At 40.8% G+C, this 27243-nt stretch overlaps 1 protein-coding gene across 1 annotated transcript in view; it reads left to right on the forward strand.

Moving 5' to 3' along the window:
* LOC126191234 (CUE domain-containing protein 1) overlaps nucleotides 1–23477 on the forward strand; it is a 272040-nt gene extending 248563 nt beyond the window's left edge. Inside the window, exon 8 of the mRNA XM_049932051.1 lies at nucleotides 22310–23477. The gene's annotated coding sequence lies outside the window, so the exon portion shown is untranslated. The remainder of the gene's footprint in view (nucleotides 1–22309) is intronic.
* Nucleotides 23478–27243: the final 3766 nt, after the last annotated feature.

Consider the following 27243-nt stretch of genomic DNA (forward strand, 5'->3'; position numbering starts at 1 on the left):
GGCAGAGAGACCATGGGTATGTTTGTGTAAAGGGATGTAGCATCTAGAATTAGAACATTCAGTTATATGGGTTTGTTTCTTCAATGTCTCTATGAATAATGGACAGACAGTTAAGGACTGGTACCTATAAATGGGCAGAAAGAAAGGAAGAAATAACTCATGGATGACTAGTATCTGAGAAGAAAAGTATACAATCCCAAAGCTCGGTAGGTCTCCCACCCTCCACTCTATGAACCTATCAGTAGCAGGGCTTGACTGACAAGGCAGAAGGTAGAGGTGTTCATCAATTCTAGAGAAATGTGACTGCTGGCCTTTCCTTCTGCAGGCCCTAAAAATGGTTCCGGGCTCCCTGACTGTGGACTTTCATTTAGAACAAACAGTTCCTGTTGTCATGCAAAATAAGGGGAAGGCAACCAGTCACCTATAATGGATCAATGTGTGGAACACAGTAACATATCTCAGGAAACAGCATTCATGCTAGCTTTTGAGCACTACCTCTTTTCCTTGCAGTAGTATTCACATTTACACACACAGACACCCAAACACACCCTCCCTTGGCCATAGAAAGACTAATTATTGATACTCGATTATTGAAAACATTTGCTTGAGCTGATGGAGGTAGGGAGGGCATAGGGAAGGACACAGGGAGGGGAAGTAGTAATGAGATAGGTCTTTGGACAAATGACTTCACAGCTGCACAACAAGATGAAAAAAATAATCTTGCTAGAGCCTTTACTGACAGACATTATACTATCCAGCTCATCCACAAACAAGTCTCCAATGCCCTTCTGACACCCGTAAACCTGTTAACCAGGGACTGAGCAGCACTCCACTAATCACCCAAGCTCAACCACATTCTCCACCAGGGCTTCGTATACCTCTCATCGCACACTGAAGTGACAGATATCCTACCAAAAGTCCTACTCACATTCCTCTATCTACTGTTCTGCTGTCCACTCAACCTTCCAGAATGGAGGACATTTATCACAGTGGGACAGGAGGATACTGCTTACAGGAAAATTAGAGAGACCTTTGGAGAAAAGAGAAGCAGCTGTATGAATATCAAGAGCCAGAGGGAAAACCAGTACTAAACTGAGAAAGGAAAGCTGAAACATGGATGAAATATAGAGGGGCTACACAAGGAAAATGAACTTGAAGGTAATGTTATAGGAAGGGAAGAGGAAGTAGGTGGTGGTGATGATATGGGAAGAATGATACTGCAAGAAGAACTTGACAGAGCATTTAAAGACGTAAGCTGAAACAAGTTCCCTGTAGAAGATAATATTTTGTCAGAAATGTTGAGATCCTTGGGAGAGCCTACTGTGACAAAGCTATTCCATGTCGTATGCAAGGTATATGAGTCATGTAAAATGCCGTCAGACTTCAAGAAGAATGCAATAATTCAAATTCAAAAGAAAGCTTATGTTGAGAAATGTGAAGGTTACTGAAATATTATTGTAATAAGCCACACTTGCAAAATACCAACACACATAATTTACAGAAGGGTAGAAAAACTGGTAGAGACCAACCTCTGGAAAGATCAGTTTTGGTTCTTCAGAAATGAAGGAACACACAAAGAAATACTGATCCTACAACTTATGTTAGAAAGATAGACTGAAGAAAGGCAAACTTGTGTTTACAGCTTTTGTAAGATTAGAGAAAGCTTTTGTCAATGTTGAGACTGGACTACGCTCTTTGATGTTCTGAAGGTAACAGGTATAAAACTGGGGAAATGAAAGGTTGTATACAACTTGTATAGAAATTAGATTGCAGTTACAAGACTCAAAACAGTGGTTGAGAAGGGAGTGAGACAGATACGTAACCTATCCCTGACATGATTCAGTGAGTGAGCTAGGAATGGTTAGAGGTCAAATGTAAAGATTTAGAAACATATATCACATGGGGAAAGAGAGATGCCACCTACAGGAAAATTAAAGATGTCTTTGGAGAAAAAGAGAAGCAGGTATATATCAAGAGCTCAGATGGGAAATCAGTCCTAAGCAAAAAAGGGAAAGCTGAGAAGTGAAAGGAGTATATAGATGGTCTATACAAGGGACATGTATTTGAGGGGAATATTATAGAAATGGAAGAGGGTGTAGCTGAAGATTGGAACAGGATGTAGCTGAATATGAGAGGTGAGATATGATACTGTGAGAAGAATTTGACAGACCACTGAAAGATCTAAGCTGAAACGGGGCCCTGGGAGTCAACAACATTCTTTCAGAACTGATGATAGCCTTGGGAGAGTCAGCCATAACAAAACTTTCCATCTGGTTTATAAGATATATGAGATAGGTGAAAGATCCTCAGACTTCGAGGAGAATATAATAATCCCAATTCCAAAGAAAGCAAGTGCTGACAGATGGAGTATTACTGAACTATTAGTTTAATAAATCATGGTTTGCAAAACTCTTAACACAAATTCTGTACAGACGAACGGAAAGAAGTGGTACAAACTGACCTTAGGGAAGATTAGTTTGGATTACAGAGAAATGTAGGAACATGCAAGACAATACTGACCCTATGACTTCTCTTAGATGATAGGTTAAGGAAAGATAAACCTAGGTTTATAGCATTTGTTGACTTGGAGAAAGCTTTTGAAAATGTTGACTGGAATACTCCCTTTGAAATTTTGAAGAAGGTGATATGAGTAAAATACAGGGAGAAAAAGGCTATTTACAACTTGTATAGAAACCAGACAGCATTATGAGAGATGAGGAGCACAAAAGAGAAGCAACCGTTGAGAAGAGTGTGTGACATGTTTGTTGACTATTCCTGGTGTCATTCCATCTGTACATTGAGCAAAAAGTACATTGAGTAAAAAGTAAAAAAATTTGGAGAAGGAGTTAAAGTCAAGGGAGAAGAAATAAAAGCTTTGAGGTTTGCCAAAGGCATTATAATTCTGTCAGAGACAGCAAAGGGATTGGGTGAGCATTTGAATGGAATGGGCAGTGTTTTGAAAGCAGGATATAAGATGAAAATCGACAAAAGTAAAACATGGGTAATGGAATGTAGTCAAATTAAATCAAGTGATACTGAGAGAATTAGATTAGGAAATGAGACACCAATAGTGTCACAGATTGTGATATACAATGGGGCAGGTCATTAAGATCCACAATGAAAAAGAAGGGGCCAAGGACAGAGCCCTGTGGAACACATGCACCAAATGTCTATTTCTAATTGAGACAAACTGCCTTTCATTGTTCAGGGAAGTAGAAATTATTGTTAATGTCAATTTGTGTACACCATAATATTCTCATTCTGTTAGTAATGTTTAAAAAGGAATGCAGCCAAATGATTGACTTTGATGAATAAAACAGGTGACACCATCTTCTTGTTTTTGAAAGCTGATATTGTCTGATCAGAACAGCTGCATTGATAGTTTTACTTGTTGGAAAACCATACTCATTGTTGCAAATGACGTCATGCTATTCAAGATAATTTCTTAATGGAATGTACATGACTGATTCAAAAAATTTTAGAGTATTGGTACAACAGAATCTGGTTTGTCGTTCTAGGGAGTTTTTTCCAACATTTTGAATACTGGTATAGCTTTTAAGATTCTTAATGAGCCTGGAAAATGTACTCTAAACACATGTTGAAAATGAAACTTAGTGGCTTACCTATCAAGTGAACTTTACTTGAATTAAAATTCTATGAGGATAGGACAGATGGTCAGATGTAGCCTGGACCAAGGAATCACCCTGATATTTGCCTGAAATGATTTAGTAAAGTTACAGAAAACCTAAATCAGGATGGCTAGAAAGAGCTAACTCCATCCTCCCCAATATGAGGTCAGCGTCTGAACTGCACTGCTTTTATTGCACAATATTCTTTATTATACACAAAATTTGCTCTAGATAACTTATAGAATAAAACATAGTTTTTTCTCCATTGCTGCTCATGTTCAGGACACCTTCTGGTGACTTCTGTAGTATGTAATGAAAATGAAAAGTATTTAATATTCTTATGCACAATCTGACAACTCATAGTAATACGTCAAATCAGTTTACTTGTTTCAAAAAATTACTTGAAGTTGCAGGTTTGAATAGTGTCAAAAGAAAATTAACAATCAACATCCCTGTTAATTGCAGTGTCAAGCAGACTCAAAAGTATAGTGCACACTATAATACTCTTACCAGTGGATCACTTTAAATCATGAAAAATAAAATCATTTTATGATTGTTTATCCCAGGTTCTGTTCTTAATAATAACATGACAGTTAGCTCACATCGTTCATGATTTATCATCATAAATATTAGACAAGTTTCTCAATAAGTTCTTCTTTACACAAGCAAGGGCAGAATTGCAACTAAATGGGTTTTCATAAATTCTCATAATTCAGTGAGCAAAAGAAGGAGCATGACAGAAATTCACATTACATGCACATATACATTTCGAATCTTATGTGACCAAGAACAGAGATTACCAGTATCGCAGATCATGAAAGTTTATTAATGAGATATCACATTATGAAAACATGGGCAGGATTGCTACGTAAAAATGACTGCTGCCATTCTGGTTTCACACACTTCAACATTTTTTTCACAAGGGCCAAATTATTTTCATAGATTCATTTCATTTCTTTCCCTTTGCTTTAGGGTTAAAATGAGAAGGTATAGTTAAGAATACATCATGATTGAAGGTGGTTTGTCATTACATCATATCCCACATCTATTCAATTGGAGACAGGTCCAGAGATCATGTTGGCCAGGGACATTGCTGCACATTTTACATAGCACACTGAGTTTCACGGGTGGGCAAGCATTATCCTATTGGAACAACACAACACCTTCCTGTTGCAACAACAGCAAAAGAATGGGTCTAACTACATTCTGCATGTAACACATGCTGGTTAGCACTGCACTCAGAAAGATCAAAGGTGAACAAGAGTTTTAGCTTATCACATCCCAGACGATAAGGCCTGGGGCAGGGCTGGTGTGTCTTGGATGCATACACTCTACAAGACTGTACTCATCAAGTTTACATCATACGTGCCTACGACCATCATTTGCATGCAGGATTCATCATTGAAGACCATAGCACACCATTCCATCTTCAAGTGATGCCGTAAAGGCACGAGTCAAGCCATGCATGTCAGTCTTGTGGTGTGAGTGGAAGATGGGCTAGAGGTGTGTGTACCCATAGACCCACTGCTAATAATCAGTTTGCAACAGTTTGGTTGACATGTCTGAGCTCATAAGCCCTCTTATCTGTGCTGTGGTAGCTGTACAATCTGCTACTGCTGCCCTCGCAATGCGACGATTTTGGCGGGTGTCTGTGCTGTGTGAACATCCAGTGCCTCCTCTAAAAGTGTGAGAATGTTCAGCTGGCCACTGGTACCAGCATAATTGCACAACTGACGCAGCATGTCCAACTTGTGTGACAGTTCTTTGAAAGAACTATCCTGTCACTTGAAGGCCCCCTTTCAGACTTGCTCAGCTGGCTGTAAAAGTCACAAGTGCACCTCTGTGGAATGATTACCTGCTTGTTTCACACATTTGCACCACACCGAGTCTTCTGGCTTGAATATTCTCTATTAAAGGGCAGACCCCCAATGGCACTCTGATAGGTAATCCACTATACTGTATGATGGCAGACAGCATTGAAACCATTATCAGTATATTTATCTTCCCCCAGGTGGCATATGCTGTCATCAGATCAAAATTGCCATCGTCTTTCCAGGTCCTCTAATGTTTTTTCAGGCAGTGTATCTTTCACCCTGGATTAAAAGTTTCATAATGCTCCTCCATCATTTGATCAGAATCTTAAGGAAAACCAGTGAAAATTGCAAGAGGAACCTTCAGCCTCATGAGACATTTGATCATTTTGCTTGATTTTTCTTTTATTGCAGTACTTTTGATAAATGGAATATGCAATAGAGATCTGTATACAGCACACGTTTTGAATATTTCTGACTACTTTGGATGTGTCTATTGACTGGAGGATTTCACAGTCTTTTAATAATGATATGTTAACAGCCATAACTCTTTTTGGTCTTTCATTTTGGATTTTTCAGTGTGTAGCAGCATAAATAGTAGGTAGCATCATTTGTATATGGAGTAAGTGGAGTGTCATCTTGAAACCATAGCCGAGGGTTTGATATGTTTGGTTCATCTATGATCCTTGGGGTGCTATCAGGTACAGCTCATGTGATTGCTATCCAGCATCAAATGGCAGCAACTCTTGAAACAACTGTACAACAAATGTCAACAATATGCAACAGCAATAAATACAGTATGACAATTCAAAAAAATTTTTTAACTTGACGCAGAAGTTCTTAACATTCTGAAAATCATTTTAACCTAACATAAACTGGAATCATGAGAGTTTGGGTAAAGCAGCCTGCAGTACAAATTATTTGATAATGGTAAGCAGATTTTGTCTGATAGCTGAAGCAGTTCACTATCCATCATTTAATGACTCACACCAAATATTAGAGATAATGTCAGTTGATCACTGTACATAAAACCAACAAGACCATTCACACAGTGTCTTTGCAGTTACCCAATCACAATAATAACAACTTATATATTAGTCTGTTGCATACGTTCATAGCTTTTCCCATAAGTTTAATAAACACAACAGATACACATAACAGAGACTTTGGTCATCAATAATAAACACATAAAAAAAAAAAAAGTTTTGCATCACTCCAGTTCCCAGAAGTTCTGAAGATAGATGTTGACTATGGATAGTGTATCACAGACACAGTTCCTTTGATTGTTCAGAGATGTCATTAACCCCAGATTCAGATGTAAACAACCATGCACGAGCAGCACCTATTAGACGGAGGGAGTTTGACGGCCAATCAGTTCCAGTCATTCCACCAGCAAGGAGGTACACGGCTCGTGTTGTCTGTAGTTCAACCACGCCTAGATGGTCAATACCGTGGTTTGGTAGTGTCCACATTGTTATTTTGTGCCAGGCAGGGCTCTCAACAAGGGAAGTGTCCAGGCATCTCGGAGTGAACCAAAGCGATGTTGTTTGGACATGGAGGAGAAACAGAGAGACAGAAACTGTTGATGACATGCCTTGCTGAGGTCGCCCAAGAGCTATTACTGCAGTGGGTGACTGCTACCTATGGATTATGGCTCGGAGGAGCCCTGACAGCAACACCACCATGTTGAGTAATGCTTTTTGTGCAGCCACAGGACGTCGTGTTATGACTCAAACTGTGCGCAATAGGCTGCATGGAGCGCAACTACACTCCCAACATCCATGGTGAGGTCCATCTTTGGAACCACGACACCATGCAGTGCAGTACAAATGGACCCAACAACATGCCGAATGGACCGCTCAGGATTGGCATCATGTTCTCTCCACTGCTGAGTGTCACATATGCCTTCAACCAGACAATCATCTGAGGCATGTTTGGAGGCAACCTGGTCAGGCTGAATGCCTTAGACACACTCTCCAGTGAGTGCAGCAAGGTGGAAGTTCCCTGCTGTTTTGAGATGGCATTATGTGGGCCCTGCGTACGCCGCTGGTAGTCATGGAAGATGTTGTAACAGCTGTATGATATGTGAATGCCATTCTCTGACTGATAGTGCAACCACATCGGCAGCATATTGGCAAGGCATTCATCTTCATGGACGACAACTTGATATGACCCACCAAAAGTGCCTTGATGAACTTGTGGATAGTGTGCCACAATGAATACAGGCATGCATCAGTGCAAAAGGATGTGCCACTGGGTATCAGAGGTACTGGTGTGTACAGCAATCTGTACCAGCACCTCTGAAGGTCGCTCTGTATGGTGGTGCAATATGCAATGTGTGGTTTTCATGTGCCATAAAAAGGGCAGATCTCTATTCCAATTTTGTGTACAGGTTCCAGAACTCACAGAACTGAGGTGATGAAAAACTTTTTTTGATGTGTATATTCTCCTTCACTATTTACAACATTCTGCCAATACAGGGGTAACTTTTCAATTTTGCAACTGTAGAAATCACATGGTTTTGAGGCAAAGAACTCAGTGAGCCACATTAGGAGCACATTTTCATCCAGAAAGGAAGTACCTTGAAGATCGTTTGATAGAGAACAGAAATGGTAAAAATCTGAAAGTGTAAGACCAGGTGAATAAGGTAGGTGTGAAATGACTCCCTAAACCAGCTCCTCTATAGTGTTTTCGTCAGTCCAGCAGAATATTGGCAAGTGTTATCTAGGGGTTGTGTCACTTCACACAGTCTTCCCAGTTGTTGTTCTTGGAGTGCATCTGCGAGACATCCCAGTTGTTGACAGTACAAGTCAGCAGTGATGGTTGCACCTCTGGGAAGAAATTTGTAGTATTCCACAATGTCACTGTTATACCAGATAGATAACATTGTCTTTTGTGGATGCATGCAGATCTTCATATAGGGAGTTGCTGCTTTGTTTGGCCTCAACCGTGCCTTTCTTTTCCTTATTTTATCATAAAGACACCATTTCTCATTACCGGGATAGGAATGGTCAGTACTGTTCATGTGGCTTAGAGCATGTGGAACCTATACATCCAATTTTTGAACCTTCCCCATTGCATGTAAATGTCATATGATGACGGAATGATCACACTTCATCACATTTCCCAATTCTTTAGTACCCTGATGTGAATCATTGCGGATTAGTGCATTTAAACAAAGATCTTCCTGAATGTGGAGAGTTACTAACATCAAAACGATCCTCCTTAAAATGAATCATTTTCTTGCCATGCTCTGTCCAGTGGCATTATTCCCGTACATGGTGCAAATGTTTCTACTGAACTCACACAGGATAATATGTTGGGACTCCATTTTCTGGCATCTACAGCTCCACTCATTATCTACAAATGACAAAATGACAATATGTAAATTCAAATAGCAACATTGAACTACAAATAAGATACCAGTCAATAAATAAACCCATATCAACTGGAACACCACCATGCAAACAAAACCACTACGAACTTATGCACTAACCAAATATTATCACATGCTTAATGCCCATAATTCATCAGCAAAGATACTCACTGCAGTGGCAGTTTCCCAGCAGTAATTTGTATTTACTAGTATTCATGCTTGTGATGCCAAAGCAGGTTCTTCATGACACATGTACCCATTTTAACTCATTACCACCCAGTAGCAGATGGAGGTCTTTGTTTTCATTCTTCTTCTTCTTCTTCTTCTTCTTCACATATTAGGTGAATTGCCCCTAATGGTGCTACATTTCCTGTATGTTCTTCCTTCACTTCTTCTTCCAGTGCATTTGTAACTGACGGCCTTCGCCAGGAATCCTCCTCAACCAATATGGTTCACATTTCCTTACATTTTCTCCCATTTTCCTTCATTTTTTCATTTAGTTATATATTCCTAAATCATTTCTTACATCTTCATTACTTTTTGATCTTTCCTTGTGCTTCCTTGTGCTTCCTTCTACTCTTCTCAGAAATCTCATTTACTTTCTTGATGTCTTGTTGTTTCCCATGCTTCATTCCCATATGTAAGAGTTGGTACTGGTGTTATTTTATAAAACTGTAGCTGAGTTTCTTCCCTGACTTTATTCTGCAAATTTTGTATGGTTATTCTACATGTAGAAGTAAATCTATTTAATATTTCTATTAATTTAATCTATTTAATATTTATAAGTGATGTCACACCCTATAACTTAAAATGTTTTACTTGCTCCAAGAGTTCATTATTCAAGACTGTTTTACATCTTACTGGCAGTCTGTCCTGAAACGTCTTCACTTTTTTTTAAATTTACAAACAATGTTAGGTTGTAGCCTGAGGCTATCTGCTGCAACTTATAGGCTCCCATGTGAAGGTTATCTTCATTCTCTGTAATTAGAGTTAGGTCATATGCATTGCATTTATGAGATGAAATGGACAACCTCATTCAGCCATGGTACTCCATAGCATTTCTTTATTCACATTATTCAATGCTTTCACAAAAGCAAGATTGGTTTCTCTGTTGAACTCTCATCACTTTTCTATAAATTGTTGCAGTGTAAAAAAAATTGTTATAGTTTTTTCTAAAACCTAATTGTTCTTCAGATATTGGCTTTCCCATGATATTTTTAACTCTTGCATTCACGAGTTTGGTATATAATGTATAGGCTGAATCCAGGAGGCTTATTCCTCAGTAGTTACTACATTTATTTTTATCACCCATTTTAAAGACAGACATTACTTTGACTCTCAGCCAGTCTTTTGGTGCCATCTTATTTCTCCAACATTGAATAATATGTGAAGAAGTCTTAGACGTAAAAATAACCCTCCATATTTCAACAGTTTCACATGAATACCATCTAAACCAGTGACTTTCCTATTTTTTATAGCTCTTAGGGCTTCCATCAGTTCATATTATTCCTCTACATCTCCTGTACTGCCTTTCCTTCCCCAGAACATCGTTGGCTATGTCTGATACAGTTGTTTTTAAGTTTTTCCACCTCTCTCCCAAGTTTTCTACTGTCCGTAAATTAGATAATGTTTTTGTCATCTCTTATACTGCTATCTTCTAAAGTTAAACTTTAAGAACTTGTTATTGCTTTTGATCCTTAACTGGTTTCTTTGGTTTTCTCTCTTTTGCATAGATGTCAATAATTGACACCAGTAGGAAGTGATCTGATCCAATATCCATACCTTGATAAACTCTGGTATCTCTAACCTACCTGGTTAGAAAATCCCTAATTTATTATTATATAATCTGTAATACATCTATATCCTCTTTCTGACTCGGTAAATTTGTATGTCTTTCTTCCTAAAGAAACTATTGGTAATTTTTAAATGATTTAAGGTAGCACAATCTCTGAGTATTCTTCCGTTTTCATTACATATGTTTTCTTCAAATGAGTGAACTATTTTTGGAATTGGTATATTTCCAATTCTAGTATCGAGGTCTGCCATAAGTAAAATCTGATTTTTATTGTATCTGTTATAACGTCAAGTTTAACACATATATTTCGGGACGACACAACACATATAAGTCACAGAGTAAGTTGACAAGCAAGACATGTGTACACGTTAGCATTCGAATAAGCACTGAGTCCCAGTCTAGTGGCCTCTGCTCGGCTAGCTGCTTAGGTGGCGCAGCTGCTGCATGGCTGGCAGACAGCGCCGCACGTAGAGGACGCGCGTAATTGTGCAGCGGCGCTTTGAATGATCGGCAAGTCACAACACTTTCCCCCCCTTTGAAATTGTTGCACTGGTCTTGATGGAGGTGTCCTGGAGATGGCTAACGTCCATAGGCGTTGTTTGACTCGCCATAAAGTCTCGAGGAGGAGGCTTCCCGTACGGACGGAAGTGTCCCCAATGATAACGGGTCGAGATGACAGGAGACGTAGGGGTCGAATCTGCTGGGGCCCCATGCACCAATCTGCCCGTTGCAGCAAGTCCAGTTGATATGACAGGAGACATGGGCAATGTGTCGGCGTCCATTGGAGGAGCAGGCGAGTAGATTTGCTCTGACAGAGGATGGTCATCTGGTTCCTGCATGGGCACGTCTCCTGGTGGCGTCTGTTTATGTGCTGGCATCGCGATGATGGTGAGAGGGCTGCATTGTGAGTATTCAGAGATGCCAAGATCCCGAGCGTCAGGTAGAGCCGAAGGTGGTGTAGCGGCATTCGGAACAGGCGTTGCTGGCACACGAGGCCGAAGCTGGTCCGAATGACGCACTGCAACACCCGTGTCCATCTGGATTTCATACAGGCGTCTGCCACGGTGTCTTAAGATGTGGCTCGGGCTCCATTTTGGCTGCCTGCCATATCCCCGTACCCAGACGAGATCGTCGGCGGTGAACCAGCCAAGTGAAGGCACCCGCGGCCGTGAGGTGGAAGGCCGCAGAAGATGAAGTAGCGTGTGGGGCTGTCGGCCATGTAAGAGCTCAGCCAGGCTGTGGTCGCCCATGGGGGTGAAACGGTAAGACGCCAGAAACTGGAGAAGCGCATCAGCAGCAGCAGAAGAAGTCAGAAGTTTCCGCATCTGAGCCTTAAATGTGCGGACCAGTCGTTCAGCCTCACCGTTGGATTGTGGATGGAACGGCGGGGCCGTGACATGCATAATGCCGTGACGAGCACAAAAATCCGCAAATTTCGAAGAGGCAAATTGCGGACCATTATCAGTGACAAGAGTAGAGGGGAGGCCTTCCAAAGAAAAAATGCGGGCGAGAGCACTGGTGGTTGCCGCGGTGGTAGGCGACGTGCAACGGACAATGAAAGGAAAGTTAGAGTAGGTGTCAATTACGAGGAGCCAATAAGTACCTAAAAAGGGTCCTGCAAAGTCAGCATGAATGCACTCCCAGGGCTGCTCAGGCGAAGGCCATGGTGACAAAGATGACTTTGGGGCAGCGGCCTATGACGCACAAGGGCCGCAGGCAGTGACCATGTGCACTATTTCAGAGTCGATGCCAGGCCAGTACACATGACGGCGCGCCAGAGATTTTGTGCGAGACACACCCCAGTGCCCTTGGTGAAGGAGGTGCAAGACTGAAGCACGCAAAGACGCAGGTACCACAACATGCGGCGAAGCATTGTCAGTGGAGAGGAGGATAACACCATCCCTAGCTGTGAGGTGGTAGCGCAAAGCGTAGTAGTTCCACAACGGATCAGAAGTCTTAGCGGACGGGTGATCTGGCCAACCCTTCTCAATACAGCGTAAAACCCGGGAGAGGGTAGGGTCAGAACCCGTAGCAGCCGCGAGCTTGTCCCCAGTGATGGGGAACCCGTCCACAACCCGCTGCTCAGCAACGTCCAGGTGGAAACACAAAAGTTCGTCCCTATCGAATGCCTGATCAGGACCCATGGGAAGGCGAGACAGAGCATCAACATTTGCATGTTGAGCCGTTGGCCGGAAATGAATCTCATAATTGAAACGAGACAAGTAAAGAGCCCAACGCTGGAGGCGGTGTGCAGCCTTGTCGAGAAGTGACGTTGATGGATGAAACAAGGAAACAAGTGGTTTGTGATCCGTAACAAGATGAAATTTTGAGCCATAGAGAAAAACACCAAACTTATGAAGAGCATAAATAATGGCCAAAGCTTCTTTCTCAATTTGAGAATACTTTTGTTGGGCATCCGTGAGCGTTTTGGAGGCATAAGCAATGGGTTGTTCTGAACCGTCAGAAAAACGGTGCGCAAAGACTGCACCGACCCCGTATTGAGAGGCGTCCGTGGCAAGAACAAGATGTTGGCCAGATCGATAAGTAGCCAGGCACGGGGCCTGTTTCAGCATAGTCTTCAATTTCTGGAAAGCCGCTTCTCATGACGCGGACCAGTGAAAAGGCACGTTTTTAAGCAACAGGCGATGCAACGGCTGAGCCACCGAAGCCACAGATGGTAAAAACTTGTGATAGTATGCTATTTTCCCCAAGAAGGCCTGCAGTTCCTTAACAGATGTAGGGCGAGGAAGGGCATCGATCGCTGCGAGAGTTTGCTTAAGCGGACGAATACCATCCCGAGAGAGTTGAAACCCCAAGTACGTGATAGATGCCTGAAAAAATTGTGATTTCTGAAGATTACACTTAAGACCGTCAGTCTGTAAGACATGAAAAAGTGTGCGGAGATTTTGAAGATGTTCTTCAGTGGTGGAGCCAGTGACAACAACGTCATCCATGTAATTGATACACCCAGGGACAGGGAGCAATAATTGTTCCAAGAATCGCTGAAACAGAGCAGGGGCGCTAGCAACCCCGAATGGCAAGCGTTGGTATTGATAGAGGCCGAAAGGCGTGTTAAGGACCAGAAACTGCCAGGAAGCAGCGTCGAGAGGAAGTTGATGATAAGCTTCTGACAGGTCAATTTTAGAAAAATACTGGCCTCCAGCGAGTTTAGTGAACAGTTCTTCAGGACGGGGCATAGGGTAAGTGTCGATGAGGCATTGAGCATTTACAGTGGCTTTGAAATCGCCACAGAGATGAATATCACCATTTGGCTTAGCAACGACAACGACAGGAGAGGACCACTCACTGGAAGTGACAGGAAGCAAGACCCCTGAAGTAGTGAGATGATCCAACTCCCATTTTACCCGATCACGAAGGGCCACAGGAATGCGCCAAGCCCGAAAAAACTTAGGCCGAGCAGTGGGTTTGAGCGTGATATGAGCTTCAAAGTCGTTTGCATGGCCTAACCCAGGAGAGAAAAAGGGCAAAAATGTCATTGACAAGGAATCCAGTTGAGCATAAGGAATAGCATCAGAGACAATATTGACAGAGTCATCTATGGAGAACCCAAAATCGCGAAAAGCATCGAAACCAAAAAGATTTTCTGTGTTGCTCTGGTCGACCACAAATATGGGAACAGTGCGAATGATGGATTTGTAAGATACCTCAGCATTAAACTGTCCCAAGAGAGAAATCTTCTGTTTATTGTACATCCGTAATTGCCGAGTGACAGGTGACAGGATTGGAGAACCCAACTGAAGATACGTCTGAGAATTAATTATAGTGGCAGCAGAGCCAGTATCCACTTGCATGCGAACATCTCGACCAAGGATTTGGACAGTGAGGAATAACTTCCCTGAAAGGGAAGAAGTGCAATTGACAGACAACACAGAATCAGAATCAGTGTCATGTTCATGAACATCATGTATGCGGTCGGATTTGCAAACAGAAGACACATGACCTTTCTTTTTGCAATTGTGACACACAGCCCAACATTGGGGACAATCCTTGCGTGAATGTTTCGTAAAACACCGCGGACATGAAGGAAGTTGCCGGGGGTTTTGCTGCAGTTTCTTAGCGGGTTGTTTACGGCTAGGCCGAGGCTGCGCGTGGGAAGCGCACTGCGGCCACATCGGCCGGCAGGGATGCACCGCACGCGTTGTCAACAGCGCACAGAGGTTGTATTTGCCCGACATCACCCCACGCCTCTATTTGCGCCCCAGCGGCGCGAGAAATTTCAAAAGAATGCGAAATGGAGAGAACTTTATCTAGAGTCGGATTCGCCAACTGAAGGGCACGTTGCCGAACTTCTTTGTCGGGCGCCGACCGGATAATAGCATCCCATACCATGGAATCGGCATCGGATTCTTTGTGAACGTCAGTAACAAATTGACACTTTCAACTGAGGCCGTGAAGTTCAGCAGCCCAAGCGCGGTAGGATTGATGTGACTGTTTTTGACAACGATAAAAGGCAACACGAGAGGCTACCACATGCGTTTGCTTTTGAAAATAGACAGACAGAAGTGAGCACATTTCAGCAAAGGACAAAGACGCAGGATCCTTCAAAGGAGCCAATTGCAACAACGACTGATACATTTGAGGTGAAATCCAGGAAAGGAACAGAGACTTACATGGTTGTTCATCCGCGACATGAAATGCCAAGAAGGGGTGTCGAAGACGTTTTTCATAATCAGATCAGTCTTAGCTGTTAGTGACATTCGGGTAAGGGGTGAGAAAGAAGAGGAAGTGGGAGAATACAAGGTCTACCTGTCAGGAGTCAAAGCAGGAATAGCACAATGGGGTGTAGGGCTTTACATCAGGAAAGAAATGGAACCCAGCGTAGTTGCAATAAGGTATGTAAACGAACGACTGATGTGGATAGATTTGACAGTGTCTAGCAAAAAATTAGGATTGTGTCAGTATATTCGCATTGTGAAGGGACAGATCAAGATAAGATGGATAGTTTTTATGAGGCACTCAGTGATGTAGTTGTTAGAGTAAAGGACAAGGACAGTGTTCTGCTCATGGGTGATTTTAACGCCAGGATTGGATATCGAACAGAAGGGTATGAAAAGGTTATGGGTAAATTTGGAGAGGATATGGAGGCCAACAGGAATGGGAAACAACTCTTGGATTTCTGTGCCAGTATGGGCTTAGTAATCACAAACTCCTTGTTTAAACATAAGAACATTCACCGGTATACTTGGGAAGGCAGGGGAACCAGATCTGTCATTGACTATATAATAACAGATCAGGAATTCAGGAAGGTTGTGAGGGACACATGTGTATTCAGGGGATTCTTTGATGACACTGATCATTATTTAATGTGCAGTGAAATTGGGATTGAGAGGCCGAAAGTGCAGGAGGTCAGGTCCATATGTAGGAGGATAAGAGTGGAGAAACTTCAGGATAAGGAAATCAGGCACAAGTATATAACAGCGATCTCAGAAAGGTACCAGTTAGTTGAATGTAGTCAATTACAGTCATTGGAAAAGGAATGGACAAGGTAGAGGGACACAGTACTAGAAGTGGCTAAAGAATGTCTTGGAACACCAGTGTGTAAAAGTAGGATGAAGCAAACAGCTTGGTGGAATGATACAGTCAAGGCATCCTGTAAAAGGAAAAAGAAGGCGTATCAAAAATGGCTACATACCAGAACCCAGGTAGACAGAGAAAGTTATGTTGAAGAAAGAAACAAAGCCAAACAGATAATTGCAGCATCCAAGAAGAAATTGTGGGAAGACTTTGGAAACAGGTTGGAGACTATGGGTCAAGCTGCTGGAAAACCATTCTGGAGTGTAATTAGCAGTCTTCGAAAGGGAGGTAAGAAGGAAATGACAAGTATTTTGGACAGGTCAGAAAAACTGCTGGTGAATCCTGTGGATGCCTTGGGCAGATGGAGGGAATATTTTGAAGAGTTGCTCAATGTAGGTGAAAATGCGATCAGTAATGTTTCAGATTTCGAGGTAGAATGGGATAGGAATGATGATGGAAATAGGATCACATTTGAGGAAGTGGAAAAAATGGTCAATAGATTGCAGTACAATAAAGCGGCTGGGGTGGATGAAATTAAGTCGGAACTCATCAAATACAGTGGAATGTCAGGTCTTAAATGGCTACACAGGATAATTGAAATGGCCTGGGAGTCGGGACAGGTTCCATCAGACTGGACAAAAGCAGTAATCAGACCAATCTTTAAACATGGAAACAGAAAAGATTGTAACAACTACAGAGGTATCTCTTTAATCAGCGTTGTGGGTAAAATCTTCTCAGGTATTGTTGAAAGGAAAGTGCGAGTATTAGTTGAGGACCAATTGGATGAAAATCAGTGTGGGTTTAGGCCTCTTAGAGGTTGTCAGGACCAGATATTTAGCTTACGGCAAATAATGGAGAAGTGTTTTGAGTGGAACAGGGAATTGTATCTATGCTTTATAGATCTGGAAAAGGCATATGACCGGGTTCCTAGGAGGAAGTTATTGTCTGTTCTACAAGATTATGGAATAGGAGGCAAACTTTTGCAAGCAATTAAAGCTCTTTACATGGATAGTCAGGCAGCAGTTAGAGTTGACGGTAAATTGAGTTCATGGTTTAGAGTAGTTTCAGGGGTAAGACAAGGCTGCAACCTGTCTCCACTGTTGTTCATATTATTTATGGATCATATGTTGAAAACAATAGACTGGCTGGGTGAGATTAAGATATGTGAACACAAAATAAGCAGTCTTGCATATGCGGATGACTTAGTTGTGATGGCAGATTCAATTGAAAGTTTGCAAAGTAATATTTCAGAGCTAGATCAGAAATGTAAGGACTATGGTATGAAGAATAGCATCTCCAAAACGAAAGTAATGTCAGTGGGAAAGAAATATAAACAGATTGAGTGCCAAATAGGAGGAACAAAGTTAGAACAGGTGGACGGTTTCAAGTACTTAGGATGCATATTCTCACAGGATGGCAACATAGTGAAAGAACTGGAAGTGAGGTGTAGCAAAACTAATGCAGTGAGTGCTCAGCTACGATCTACTCTCTTCTGCAAGAAGGAAGTCAGTACCAAGACTAAGTTATCTGTGTACCGTTCAATCTTTCGACCAACTTTGTTGTATGGGAGCGAAAGCTGGGTGGATTCAGGTTATCTTATCAACAAGGTTGAGGTTACGGATATGAAAGTAGCTAGGATGATTGCAGGTACTAGTAGATGGGAACAATGGCAGGAGGGTGTCCACAATGAGGAAATCAAAGAAAAACTGGGAATGAACTCTATAGATGTAGCAGTCAGGGTGAACAGGCTTAGATGGTGGGGTCATGTTACATGCATGGGAGAAGCAAGGTTACCCAAGAGACTCATGGATTCAGCAGTAGAGGGTAGGAGGAGTCAGGGCAGACCGAGGAGAAGGTACCTGGATTTGGTTAAGAATGATTTTAAAGTAATAGGTTTAACATCAGAAGAGGCACCAATGTTAGCACTGAATAGGGGATCATGGAGGAACTGTATAAGGGGGGCTATGCCCCAGACTGAACGCTGAAAGGCATAATCAGTCTTAAATGATGATGATGATGATGATGATGATGATGATGATGATGATGATGATGATGAGACCAGTCTTCCGCCGTCTCGTCGTAAGGAGGAAAAGGAGGTATAGCCAATGACGAGAAATGCCCCACATTTGACGCCGCTACGAAATCGCGAATCGCTGCTGTTAGAAGCATTTGCTGTTCAAGGAGATTTTGCAATAGTTGCTCAACAGTAGCCACGGAACCCTGTGAGTCAACGGTGAAAAGGAAAAATCCACTACCTTGTCGCCAATTGTTATAACGTCAAGTTTAACACATATATTTCGGAACGACACAACACATATAAGTCACAGAGTAAGTTGACAAGCAAGACATGTGTACACGTTAGCATTCGAATAAGCTCTGAGTCCCTGTCTAGCAGCCACTGCTCGGCTGGCCGCTTAGGTGGTGCAGCTGCTGCATGGCTGGCAGACAGCGCCGCACGTAAAGGATGCGCGTTATTGCGCGGCGGCGCTTTGAATGATCGGCGAGTCACAACAGTATCTGTTTAAGATCTCTTGTAACTGTTTGTAAAAGGCCTTGCACTTGTCAGTTTTTCCTTCTTCTGAGGTGTAAGTTGCTATTATTCTTAGGATTTCTCTTGGATCTTTAATTCCTACTAGTATAATGCATTCATTATATATTCATAGTCCAGTGTTTTAGATTCTTGTTTTCTGTGGATGTAGATGGCAACTCCTTCACTTTCTCTTTACTCCACTGTAGATTGTAGCATAGTTGACTACGTATTTAATTCCAGATGTTTTCTTCTTTGTTCCTGTAACTGCTGTAAAATCCATTTAGTTTTCTTTCAAATGTTTAGCTAATTCGACTTCCTTAAGAGCAATTCCCCTAATGTTCCAGGTGGGAAATTTATTCTTCCCAAGTTATATACATGGTGGCACAGCAGAAGCACTTGACCTTGCACTAAGTTATTTGGAGCAACAGCGCACTGCTACAATTGCTGATTTGGTGTTTATGAGATGATGGCCCAACTATGCGTCATGTAACAGACTGTCTTCATTATGCCAAAAAACAATGACTGAGTTTTTGTCATCTAAAATGTAGGGATAAAATGTCTGCTGTATTTTAGTAAGTTTGACAGCTTTTCTTTCATTCTTATGCATTGTTTAAACCTAATGTTTTCTTGCCAAATTTTCTAATACAAGTTTACTGTACTGTGTAAATTAAAATAGTTTGTATGTACAGCAGTTTACCACACAGTTTTCTATACTTAGACTAACATTTTTCATGTTCGGATTAACTGAATGTTCGGATTACCTGAGTTTGGATTAGCAGGACTGCTGTACATTACGCAACAAACAACACTTCACTTGACTGTTCATATAAAAACTGTTTCATCAAGTATTAAAACAAACATAAAAAAACAGGAATTGCTGTTACATTCAGAAAATATATACTATTCTAGACACGAGTCCATCTTGTAAAAAAATATATATATAGGAATTTAAATATTGCTTACACACACAGCTTTCATTGCACATGGTTAGTCTATACCTGTTTGTCACTGTATGACCATGAAGAAGCTATATTTTGTCTGCTTTAAATATTCATGCAGTTCATTAAGAAATACAATACTTCTTCTTCTTCTTCTTCTTCTTCTTCTTCTTCTTCTTCTTCTTCTTGTGTTACAGCCTCTGTAGGACCATGGGTAGCTCCTTCGTGGACTGCATTTTCCTCTTCTTCTCCCAGAACCTCCTCATTCTTTCTCTTCTTCTCTCTCATTCTTCTTCTGAGATCTTCAGTTTCCATTTATCCTGTCGGCTCCACTACACTCTAATCTTTCCCTGTATTCTTCTCTGTCATTGATCTCCGGCATATTGGTCGGTGTATATTTGTTCCTCCAATTTTCCTTTCCTTCGACCTTGATCCCCAATTCCAACCAGTCCTTCCGAAATTCAACAACCCACTTGGTTCCTGTCTTTCCCCCTGTCCTCTCTGTTGTTTCCCACACCCTCTTCGTCATTCTGTCCACACTCATCCTAACTACATGTCCAGCAAACCTTGCCCTTTTGAGTCTGATTTCCCCAGATATTGTTCTGCCTATAAACATATTTGGCAGTACTCCTGATGATGCTGCAATATTCAGTCAGTGCAGTCCTTATGTATGTCATAGACTGGCGTTTACATGTAATTTGTATATCCAATTATGTTATACCAAATATGAAACTTATAGGCATCTATCACTAGTCTCATAACAAAACAGTTTTTTCCGACATAGCAACACCCAACAACACAGCATCATGAACAAGAATGTGTAGAGTAAAATATTATAATGATTAAGTACATATACACTTTTTCATTTTGCCCCTTTTACCCATTTCTGTGGACATAATGTTTTAAATCTAAAATGTTATGAACACCTAATGGCTTCTTTGACTTAGGATAAACAAGATAATAGGCGTTAGTGTGCAGAGTTCCTTGCACTTCAAAGGGACCATTATAAATATATCTGAATTTAGAAATTTCTTTGTTTATTTCACTAGATTTTTCGTGAGTTTTTGTGAGAACAAAGTCCCCAATTTCGAATTTAGTCACTTTAAGGCCCTTATTATGCCTTTTAGATATGGTTTCCGCATTTTCTTTCATTCTTTTTCTTACCAAGTCTTTTTTCTCTCTCAGATCCAGTTCTACATATGGTGGAAATTGTAAGTTTTCTTCAACTATACTTTTGCTCTTATGATTAAGTAGAATTTCCTTGGGTGTAAATCCTGTAGTTTCATGGTGGAGGGTATTCATTACAACTTCAAAGTCTGCAATACACCTGCCCCATGCCTTATAATGGTGGCGGCAGTAAGTTCAACACAATCTACCTAGCTCACTCATATAGCACTCCACGATATGTTATTTACTGGTCAATCACCTATGTCTGGGGGCTTCTTCAGTTTTTTAGCATTTTGATTATTATTAACACCACACAGACAAAGTAACTGGTCCATGCTCATATACATAGCTGAATGTATGAAGTTAATAAAGCAGTGGCAAAGTTATGGTGGCAAGTGACATGGCTGATAACTGTACTCACAGCTCTTGATGTTCAAATGCTCTATAAAATTTCCTCTTGGCATTGGCTTTTCAACATATTAGAGGCACTCCTTTTTGCCGAGAATACCAAATAATAGCCAGATCCACATCCGAGGCAAAAATCCTTTGCAAAGCAGCTTCCAATTGCCTCTCTTAGCACTGTCGAAGTATTCACTGCTATGGCTAGCCACAGACTGCTTACCATTCGTACCAAGGAGCCGCCCAGTTTGACTGCCAAAACCACCTTTTACATTGCACCATGCCGCTTCCATTGCGAAGAGACTTCCCTATGTCTTTTATGTATTACAAATACAAGTGCCCTAAGCATGAACCATCTTTCAGCAAACATTGTCTTTTTTTATAATCATACACATATTATAATAATTTATACTTTTAACAATTCATTTTGATTTTTCCATATATAAATTATATAACTGTAATTCCCTGTCACAAATCAAGGACTTTAACTAACAAAGAATATGCACTCCATAATTGCAGATACACAGTTACATAATATAAACCTGCTTCTGATCAATAACCGTGTTACAGACTGTAGACCACAACAGCATCAAGCTACATGTAGTTTGTACTGTTCGTGATCATACTGTTCATTGTATAAACACTACCCCTGACCCACCTGTCTCGTGTAGACCTCAACACCTCCCTCCCCAGAAACTTAGAGTGCGAAGGCCACTGTGGACAAATTAATGTCCATCAGACAGTCCCTGGATGATCGCCATAAAGCTCATTTTAAAAAAAAAAGGCAAATTGTAGAGCCTGTGTGGCCACTACTGGTGGATCAATGACTGAACTACTATGGACAGTTATCCAGTCCCTAACTTACAGGACTTTGCTCAAATGTTAGCGAGTGCCAAAGTATTCAGCATTATTGACTGTAAAGCACCACACCCCCAGATTCCCGTAGTGGACGAGGACATATGGAAGACAGCAGTCACTACACTTTTCACACTCTCTGAGTTCTTGTATACGCATTATGGATTAAAAAATGCTGCTTAATCATGGCAACATATTATTGACAACGTTTCTTTCAGTCTCCCATTTTGTTATACCTACATAGATGACTTCCTTATATTCTCATGGTCTGCAGGAAAGTATGAGACTCATTCATAACAAGTCCTGGACAGACTAGCTGCCCATGGGGTCATGATTAATGAAGACAAATGTTAGTTACAAGAACTCCATGTGACATTCATCAGTCACCAAGCAGCTGCCTGAGACATCCTCTCAACACTAAAGAAGACTGACCATATAAGTTATTTCTTGTAAACTCTAGAAGAAAAGTCAGTATCATCAACTGAAATATAACCAAATTCAGAAACGTCTGAAACATGGTATAAATAAATTGTAATAGCCTATTTTTCACAAAAACTGTACTTCCCAGAAGCAATTTTGCATCTGTAGAATTAAAGTTTCAAACTATTATATCACAATGCAGGAATAAGACACAAACTAAAAATCAGCATGGGTGAAAGTGACATGCCTGTAATACATGCTAAGTAAGTGCAAGGGCCATACAGAAGCCAGTAATTATATGAGCTGTGGTCATGAAACAGTGTGATGACTTTGTAATGCTATTGTAAATATAATACTGCCATTAATCTGTATATTTCAAATTTTTTTTGTTCCATAATAATTTTGAAAAATTAAGAAAATACTATAACGAGAGTAAGCTTTTGTTAAGTGTAGTTTATCTATTTAAAATAACCTCTTTGACATAGGTGGAATAAATGTATTAAAACATATTTTGTAAATAATTATGTAATATTTCAAGTACAACTGTAATTAATTATGTCAATTTTGTATGTATATGCTGTCATGCAATTGTAGATGGTTCATACTTAGGGTTTTTGTAAGCAAAAGTGTAAATTGAAAGGGTGTAGGGATCATAGGTAGAACGGAACTCTGTTCTGTGGTGGAATGGAAAAGGTGGTGGGGCGCGCAAGTGAGAATTGGCGCGCAAGTGGCTTATACAGTCGGTAGCTGCCCTTCAAGTGGTGATCACGCATTACGTTGGTCAAACACTAGAGGCCCCGAATTTACCTGCAAGACTGGGTTGTTGGCCTCGGACGTGTTCTACATGATTGGTGCAGTATGGCAATAAATCAATAGCTCAGAAATTTGCAATTTTATTGTCGCCACCGAGAGGAAGACAGAGCTATGTACATCAAGAGCTGTACCTGCACAATGTTACTATGCAGCACCACCTCACGCCACCTTCGACATCAGTAACAGGCAAAGTACTTTATTTAGAAGTGTATCACAGTATGAACCATCCATCTTCAGTCAGTGGAATATAAGTGTTAAATGTACCTTTGTGTTTAACCATAATTTTCCTATTTTCTTTACCTCAGTAGGGTCCTTACCTAAATGAATTTATTCCAAGTATCCTGATGTTTATTGAAGCTTGAATAATAGTAAATTACCGGCAATAGTACTGTTTTGGTAGTAAATTCTGAAAATCATTATTAAATACTAAAGTTTGCATGTATCAGTTTAAGGGCCACCACTTTGCATGACCATGAGGATAAGTTTTCAATAGTATTTCTGAAAGTAAAGTAACAAAATTGTTTAACTGCAACAATCTTAACAGTAATTGTTCGTGTTGCTACTCCATGTCAAAGAAAGCCAGACAAATTGGTGTTTGTAAAACATTAACAAATAACTGTCCTAAAGAAATGAAATTTAGTCGTGTTAAATAATAGTTTTGTTCATATGAATGATAGTTACAAGTTTCATATTTTTTTGTATCCTTGTTGAAACATATGTGTGTCTTCTTTAAATAATTACTGAGATATAGTGATAAATTCCATAAGTAACAGAAAGTGGGATTAATAGTACTTACTGCCAAGTGACCGTAGTAAGTGAAAGTAGTTATTTATTCAGTGTCGAAAATTGACTTCATCTTTTTGTGTAGACACTGTGCCCAATTTAGGCTGGCAGCCATTTTATTGAGCAAAACAGTTTATTGTTATAACAGGCTTTGTCTGATAAAAGGTTTCCAAAAGTAATTATTCTCACTGCTTGTCCCCCAAACTGTATGATTCGAAGAAAAATAGTTCGATACTTTACCATTGGGTTGAACACAGTTAAAATTGATGGTTTGGAGTGTTACTGCTGCGTGATTTTGTGGTGGTGTTGCTGCTGCTACTTACTGCACAGTTCTGACATTCCGAATTGCAGATCTTCCATCTTTACAGTGGCAGAACTTAAATGTTCTGGTACCATATTGACGAGAATGCGAAAGTACCATTGCAACTTGACAGCAGTGTCATGAGCTAGGTTCATCAAATGAGACAAACATCTAGTGTAGGTTCATCAAATTATACAAACATATAGTGATGATGAAACTTCCTGGCAGATGATGATTTTTTTTTCCCCCAAAAGATAATATATTTTGGTAAAATTGTTTGAGGCTATCAATTCTTCAATAAGTCTAAACATGGGCAGACTATTTGCTCTAGTGCATTAACTTTATAAGAAGCACCACCAAGATAGATTTTGAGAACACACCCTATATTAACACTATGCTTTGTTTTCAGTTACATGACATTATAAATGGATAGTGTGTTGTACTTTTCAAAAGGACTTTGTAGACTTGGTAAGGTCTCACTGTGAAGTTCTGTATTTTGGTGTAAGTGAATGAAAATATGAAATTGGGGCCCCTACAAATTCAAAGTTACTCTGCGAACCACTGTGAAGCTCATAGCAGAGGGCAAGACCCACTGTACCAGTTATTAGAGCTTCTTTCCATTCCCTTCACGTAAGGAGCTCAGGAAGAATGATTGATTGAATGCCTCTGTGTGTGGAGTAATTATTCTAATCTTAGCCTCAAGATCACTGGGTGGGTGCCATGTAGGGGGTTTTAGTATATTCCTAGAGTAATTATTTAAAGCTGTTTCTTGAAACTTCATTAACAGATTTTCACAGGATAGTACAAGGGTTGGAACTTTAGTAGTGACAACTATATATTGACTGCCTGAACAAAATAGATACATGTTTCAAAGTTTTACTGACCTTCAAAGTAGTCACCAGCATTGTGTATAACCTATTGCCATTGATGTGGAAGTAGTAGGATACTCTTAGCAGTCAGTGCCAGTTGTGTTGACAGTTCGAGCAGTATGGTCTATTGCCCGACCAAATTGTAGCAGCGAATGCCATGAACTGTTTCCTTCATTTTAGAAATTGAGTTGAACTTATGAAGGCTTATGTCAGGGGAATGCAGTAGGTGATATAGCACTTAGCAGCCCCATCAGTCAAACAAATCAGTAACACTTTGCACTGTACATGCCTGAGCATTGTCCTGGAAAATGATGGTCAGGTCCTGCAGAACATGTCACCACTTCTGACTCTAAGCTGGTCATAGGTTGTATTCCAAAAATGAACAGCATAGAGACAGAAGTGATGACTCTTTCTGCAGGACCTTGGCATGGAGGAATGGCATCTGTCAAAAAGTAAGTATTGTTGTTTTGTGGTAGTTTTAATGTGGATGGAAGTGTGTAGCTGACCTTCGGAGAGGATGAGATCAACATAAAGGAAAGTGGCTTGGTACCATATGAAATTTAATTGGAAGAAGATATTCAGAGATTCCATGAATTTTAACTGGTCAGTCTCATCTTGAATCCATATGCTAAAGATACAATGTACCTAGTCCAAACCAGTGGCTGAAGACTTATGGATCCCAGGAAAGCCCCCTCCAAGTGAACCCTGAAAAGGTTGGCATAGGAATGAGCCATCCTGGTTCCCATGATCGTTTTCTACTTCTGCCCCTCAAAGGTGAAGTAGTTAGTGGTAAGTATAAGGTTGATTAAGGTGATTTGGAAGAATGTCATAGGTTTGGAAACAGAAGAGAGTTGACTCAAGAAATGTTCAACAGCAGACACACCATGTACGTGGGGGATGTCGTATACAGGGCAGTGGCATCAGTGGTCACAAGCAAGGTGTATGGTGACAGTGGGAGAGGCACGGATTTCAGATGATGTAGCCAAGTTCAAGAGCAGATTTCCTGAGCCATCAAATCCAATACTGGTACAGCTGTTCTCTCCACAAAAAAGCTTCAGAGCACACCACTGGTGACACAGTATTTTCCTTATCTGGAAAGTATTAATCAGCTACTACAACAGGGCCATGACTTCCTAAAATCATGCCCTGAAATGAGATGCCCTGAAATGAGATCCATTCTGTCTGAAATCTTGCCCTCCCAATCTCCTCAATATTCTTGTCAGTACCTATGTTCCTTCTGCACCCATCTCCCTACCCTATGGCTCCTACCCCTGTGACAGTCCCCATTGGAAGACTTGACCTATGCACCCTCCTTCCACGACCTATAGCAGCCCTGTAACTGGTAAAACATACTCGTATACTATCAAAGGGAGAGCCACCTGCAAAACGACACATGTCATATACCAGCAGATAAATAAACACTGTTCGTCATTTTACATCAGCATGACGACCATCAAATTATCAGTGAGGATGAATGGGCATAGGCAGAGGGTATAAACTGGCAATATGCATTCTCATGTTGCAGAGCATGCCCTACAGCATGGCAATTGTGATCACATGCACCACCACCTGGATTCTTCCCCAGACACCAGTTTCTCAGAACTCTGCAGGTGGGAACTAGCACTACAACATTTTTTGGTTCTCACCACCCACCTGGCCTTAATTGATATTAATTTCCTCTGTTCTCAGCATTTCTTCACAGTAACCACTCTTTTCTTCACACCATTTTAGTTTTCTACATCTTTCATTGTCTTACAAATGTATTTTTTACCACCCCCTCCCACCTCTGTTACACACAATGCACTTAGCTTTTCACTCTTATTAACTCATGCATGGTGTTTTAGTAGTAATCTCTGTCTTGCATATTACCCTGTGATCCACCTTTAAGCTCTCAGGTTTTCAAATCTCATCTGATACAGTCCCCAACAATCACTCTTTCCTTCTCATCCCATGCAGTAAATCTCCCCTGACCTGCCCCTGACTTTCCAAAATCTACCCCTTTTCCTAAGGTGACCATATTTT

This window comes from Schistocerca cancellata, chromosome 1 (assembly GCF_023864275.1).
Source record: "Schistocerca cancellata isolate TAMUIC-IGC-003103 chromosome 1, iqSchCanc2.1, whole genome shotgun sequence".
NCBI classification, from domain to species: domain Eukaryota; kingdom Metazoa; phylum Arthropoda; class Insecta; order Orthoptera; family Acrididae; genus Schistocerca; species Schistocerca cancellata.